Consider the following 6000-nt stretch of genomic DNA (forward strand, 5'->3'; position numbering starts at 1 on the left):
GTCATGTGTGCAGTCCGTGTGTGCAGTGCTGTGTGCAGGCTGTGTGTGTTGTCATGTGTGCAGGCTGTGTGGGCTGTGTGCAGTCCGTGTGTGTGCAGGCCGTATGCAGGCTGCGTGTGTTGTCATATGTGCAGGCCGTGCATGTTGTCATGCGTGCAGGCGGTGTGCAGTCCATGTGTGCAGACTGTGTGGGCTGTGTGCAGGCCGTGTGTGCAGTGCCATGTGCAGGCCGTGTGTGTGGGCTATGAGCTATCTCAGAAGGGCTGGCCCTGGGGCTGAGTGTGGGCCTCCTGGTGCTGAGGCTGGTGCTGCCCTCCACGCCTTTCCCACCGTGTGGTTGCTTTGCCCACTGGGGGTGGGAGAGGCAGAGGCCAGCCCTCAGGCCACAGATGGGCTGGGGGCCCCCAGAGGTGAAGGCAGCCCAGGGGGTCTGAGCACCAGGGCCAGACATGCGGGGGCCTCGTGGGCCTGCGGGCCCCAAGGGTCACCTCCTTGGAAGTACCACGGAGTCCTACCGTGCCGGCCTCAGGGACTGCTCTTTGGGCCCCGCGGCCATGCCGGGCCATGGCCGAGGTGTCTCTGCAAGCCCAGGTGGCAATGCCACCACCATCTGCCCACCCTGCCCGGCTTGGCCTGGGGACTGGGGTCACCTCACTTTATAGGCCCTGGGTGAGGGGCAGACAAGTCCTTGAAGCCTGGGCCGGGTGAGCAGGTGCCCGCCCAATACAGGCCCCCACCCTCAGTCTCCCCTGGTGGCGCCCCCACCCGAGGCTCCGTCCCATGGCTCACCCCACTGGGCAGGCGGGTGGGGGAGGCCAGTGTGGAGTGAGCTGTGGGGGCCGGGCCCACAGAGGGAAGGGTTTGTTTATTGCAAAGCACACGTCCCACGTAAGAGCAGTGCCTGAGAGCCCAGAGCTCCTGCAGCTCCCACCACAGCCAGGGTCGGCAGTGACGGCGTGGGTCAGGCCGTGGCAGCCTCCGTGGTGGCCCTGGGCGTGGTCCTGGAGCCCCGTGCCCTCCACACACGTTCAGTAGTTACTCTTCCGTGCAGCTGGGCACTGGGACGCGGGGCTTGGGTGCCACCCCACCCCATGGGAATCGCTGGCTTCCGGTTTCTTTCCCAGCCCTTGTTGCCCACAGGGAGGGTGGGGCAGGACGGTGTGCATGCACCTCCCAGGGCCCACCCTCCCCATCCGGCACTGCCGCCCGCACCTGGCCACCACTGCCCATGGCGCACCGTGCCCCGTCCTCGGAGCCTGGGCTGAGTTTCAGAATCCTCTTCAGCACAGCCCATGTCCCCCTAGCCACGGCCTCTGCGATGTAGTAAAAGTCGACGGCCAGGACACGGGGGAACCTGGGAGCTCCTGGCTCCGAGGACCCCCACTGGCCGGGGTCCTAGGAGGCTTCTGAGGCTCGCGGGGCGGCCACAGATCCCTCCCATGAGCCTCTTGGGCGTTCAGAGAGGCAGCGAGTGCCAGCGCCAACAGGTGAAGCCAAGGTGGCCGCCTCCGTCTCCGCAGCAACCGGCCGAGTTCCCGTGGGAACTTTCCCAGTCTTCCAGGCCGGCGGGTGGGGGCTGTGCCGCGGAGCCACGGCCCGGGCTCTGGGCCACCTCCGGCCACCTGCCGCCGGACGGCCGCAGCTCCTGGGCTCCGGACGCCGAGGCGGTGGCTGGCCCTGCAGGATGCTGGGCTTCTGGCTCCGCTCGGTGGAAATATTCTCCATGCGTTTCCCCTGTTTACAGGGGAGAGGGCAGGGAATGCAGCCTGGGGCCAGGTGGTGGAGTCTGGCCAGCTCAGTACGGCCGCCCACAGCGGAAGCCGAGCGCCAGGCGAGGCGTGGGCTGCGGAGAGAGGGTGAGGGTCCCCGTGGCAAGAGGGGCTCCTGGCAGCGGCCGCTGCCTGCGCCTTGTGCCCCCAGGGCTGTGTGGCAGGGCTGGCTGCTGGGCAGGCCCCGCTGCTCGGCCACGAGAGCCCTGAGGGCCTGGGGGTAAGCGCTTCTCTGTGGACGTGGCCCGGTGAGTCGGGGACAGTGACCTGGGCAGTCCCCCTGTCTTGCTGGGCCTCAGCATCCCCATGTGGACAGTGCTGGTGCTCCTGTGAGGGACAGCTGGGGCCGCCTGGGCTTCCTAAGGGATTTGTCCTCACTGCCCCCTGGGGAAGGTGTGGGGTCAGCCTTGCGGCCGGGGCCCAGGCTCTGTGCCCCACCCAGCGTGGCTGGGATCCGCCAGGTCCGGCTCTTGGCGTCCTTGTGTTAAGTAGGACATTAGAAATTAGCCTGTGTGAGAGAGAGGGGCCCGAGGAAAACACACCTGTGGGAGCTCCCCTTGGAGCAGCCCAGGATTCCACGCTGCAAGGTCCCGCCCAGACCCCGACACCTTCCATGTGGTCCCAGCCTCTCCCCAAGGGCGGCTCTCGGGAGAATCCCGTCAGCACCATGCACCTGCGGGTTACCCGCCCTGACAGCTGAGCCGTCAAACCTCACACCCTCCTCCAGGCAGGCGCCCTGGGTGGCTCCTCTGCCCCAGCCGTGGGCTCCCCAGCCTGACAGCGCTGAGCCGTGATCCCTGGGAGGAATTCACCTGACACACTCAGTAACCCTGTGTCCTGGGGGGGGGGGAGGTGGGGGGGACACAGCGGACAGAACTGGGCCCCCTCCCTCCTCGGTGTCTCCTGCTCCGTCTGTGGAGTGCAGTGGCCTCCCGGCAGGGTGTGGGGTTGGCCAGCCCCCGCAGGGGACACAGGGGCCTCTGGGAAGGGCAGGCGGCGTTGGGGAGGGCCGTCCCGGTGATGTCCCCGGCTGTAGGGGGGCTCCCTCGCCCAGTGCCCCCAGACCTCCGGGCTTCCTGAGCCACGGTGCCCGCGTCCACTCCCTTCTGCAGCAGGCTCAGGTCTGCTCAGCTTGTACAGGCGCGGCCCTGTGCTCTGGGCCTCCCAGCAGGCCTGTCCCTCACGGCCGGACCCCTGTGCCCAGGCTGCCAGCTGCTCCGGCTCCACCCCTTCCTGGCCACGCCCCACCGAGATGGGGCAGGGTGGACCTCAGGGGCTGCCCAGAGAGCCCCCATTTCCTGCCCGAGGGCTGCGGAGGCCGTCCCCTGGACCCCACTGCAGGAAGGAATTCAGTCAGCGCAGCACTGGGCCAGGTGCACTGACCAGGGCGCCCCTGTGCCTGGGGTGCACCCCACAGGTGCCCCGGGTGCCTGGCCCCAAGGCCCCAGCTGCACGGGCTCCTGGGGACCTGCCTGCTCTGTGGGTCCGGGATGGGCAGGGGCCATGGGCTGGGGCCAGCCCTCCCGCGGTGCTGGGCACACCTGCTGGCCCCGGGGCTGCAGTGGGCAGCGACCCCCGGGGCCCTGAGTTGGTCAGCCATTGGCGTGGGGTCAGGGCTGAGAGCTTTGCAAAAATAAGGGCTCCTTTCTTCAGGGCTGGGGAAAGCAGAGGCCCCTCGCGGAGAAAGGAGCCCTGTGTCTTTAAGGATCCAGCTCTGGTCCTAGAAGTGCGTTATAAAGAGAAGAAGGTGAAATCCAAAACAAATAAACAGCCGCATCCGGGTTTCCTCTCTTGAGACACCAGTAAAGGGCCCGTGGCTGGGGCCCTGCACTGTGGACCCTGGGAGATCGTTAGCGGTGTCTCCCTGCCCCGCCCGCACACGCCCAGAGGCGGCCACTCCCGGTGGGACCCGACCCTGCTGGCTGCTCCCCCTGCGCTGGAGGCCAAGGACCGTCCTGGCCTCTGGCCCCCGGCGCCATGCCCCCGTTCCTCCTGTGCTCCTGGGAGCCCTGCTGCCCTGCTGTGGCCTGGGGCTGGCCCCAAACATTCTTTCCCCAAGACACTGGCACTGCTGACCCCAGCCCTCTGACCCCTCGCAGTGGCCCATCAGGGATCCGGCTGCACCTGCCTCCCCGGGTCCCTGGGAGTGACTGGGGAGGGGACCACTGCAGGGGCTCCAGCTGCCCCTCGCCTCCTGGCACCCCTGCCCGAGGCTGGCCAGCAGCTCCTGCCATGGTCTCCCTTTCCTGGCCAGGCCGCAGCTGTGCCTCCTGCTCTGCTACAGTGTGTCCAGCTGCTGCCCACTGGGAACGCTGGAGGTGGGGTGGGCACGGGGCGTGGGTCCAGACCACAGGTGTGTGGTGCGTGGTGTGAGCAGCCAAGGACATGGTCAGCAGGGAGGGGGTGGGGAGGGAGGGTGTGCTGGAGGCCTGTCCTTGGGCAGAGCGGTCTCTGAGACCCACTGTGGTGCCTCTCCCCAGCTGCCATTCCAGGGCAAAGCCTCCCACGGTCTCCCCAAGGCCTCCTGCCTCCACCAGGGGCCCAGGGGTCCCCCTGGCTCAGCCCTGGCCCTGCTGGGCCCCTCCCGCAGCGGCTCCAACCCTGGTGCCAAACTGAGCTCAGGAGCTGTAGAAAGCCTGGGCCCCCCGGCCCGCACATCCGGCACCCTCCAGGGCCCCTTTCCCGGCTGTTGGCCACTGGCCTGCGCAAGCACCCACAGCACCTGCCCCTGCCTGCTCTGACGGATGGCTGCGTGTGACCCAGGCGTGGGGGGCGGGACACAGGGCACGTTTGGGGTGAAGTTCAGAGGTCAGGCTGGACGGGTTGCCCAGGGCCCTGCAGAGGGAGGGGGCAGAGGAGGGAGCCTGGTCACAGCGCCGCCAGGGAGGGAGAGGAGGCAGCAGCCCATGGACCCCCAGAGCCACAGAAGTGGGGAGGGGGAGGTCCCGGGGTGAAGAGGACACAGACGCAAAGTGACCTGTGCAAGTGTGTGAAGTGGCTGGAGGTGCCATGCAGAGGGCACAAAGGAGGGGACAGGCGCCGCGGAGGGAGCGGTTCCCAGCAGCACCCTGGCCAGGCGTCGGGGGTCTCTGCCCCTGAAGGCAGGCGCTGTCCTGTTCTGGGTCTAGCCCGGGTGCTTGAGCAGGAGGAGCGGCCTGGACTGGCCCCCAGCTCCATCCCCAGGGTCTGAAGGTCGCACGCTTCCCGCGAGTGCTGTGGCTTCCGCATCCCAGGGCAGCTTTGGGCGGCCCCAGCCCAGCTGTGCTCGCGGGTCCCACGGTGGCTGAGTGAGCCTCACGGCTGTGTCTTTCACCCTGTGAGGCCAACAGGGCCCAGAGCCAGGGCTTCAGTGGCCAGCCAAGGGGGGAGCGAGAGCCGCCCAGGCCTTGCTTTGCAGTGGTGACCGTGGGTCCATTCAGTGGTCACCTTGTCCCTTGGGGCCCCTGCAAGGGTGCCTGCCTGGGGCTGCCCCTGGGGCCGCCCATGGGGCCATCAAGGTCAGGGCCCCATTGTCCACAGGGGTTCCCTGGCCCAGATGGGAGCAGAGGGCCTGGGACTGGGCCACTCTGGACCCTGCCCTGTCCCGGGTAGCCCTCCCTGTCGGCTGTAGTCGGCGTGCCCGGGGCCCCCCTACACACACCACAAATGGACACCACAACCCAGCCTGCCTCCAGGCATGGGCGCCCCAGGGACATAAGCCAGGACCTGCCCAGGAGCTGAAGAGACCGTGGCCTGGCAGGGAGAGTGGACGTGGGCACCAGCAGGTGCCAGCGTGTGGCCATCTCCAGGGCAACGCGTGAATGAGGGCTCCAGAGGCAGAAGCTCCTAGAACGCTGGTGAGGAGGACAAGAGCTCGCAGGGCTGGGGCTGCAGACCGCAGCTGGGGCTCCCGCAGCTCGACTCCGGCCACGAAGGCCCAGCCTCCTCCCCCAGAAGCCGGGGGATCGACACCCACGTCCCGGGAGAGGCCGTCGGTGGAGCCAGCAGCCACCCGAGGAGGATGAGACGGGAGTGAACGGTGATCCTCTGAGAAGAGCAGTGACCGCGAGGACATGGGACCCCAGCCAGGAGCCGGGAGCCGGGAGCCGTGGGCGCCAGGTGGGAGGGAGGTGTAGGTGCCTGGTTCCAGTCCCGGCTGCTCCACTTCTGATCCAGCTCCTGCTGTGGCCTGGGAAGGCAGTGGAAGACGGCCCAGGTCCTTGGGCCTCTGTACCCGTGTGGGAGACCTGGA

This window comes from Oryctolagus cuniculus, chromosome 3 (assembly GCF_964237555.1).
Source record: "Oryctolagus cuniculus chromosome 3, mOryCun1.1, whole genome shotgun sequence".
Taxonomy (NCBI): Eukaryota; Metazoa; Chordata; class Mammalia; order Lagomorpha; family Leporidae; genus Oryctolagus; species Oryctolagus cuniculus.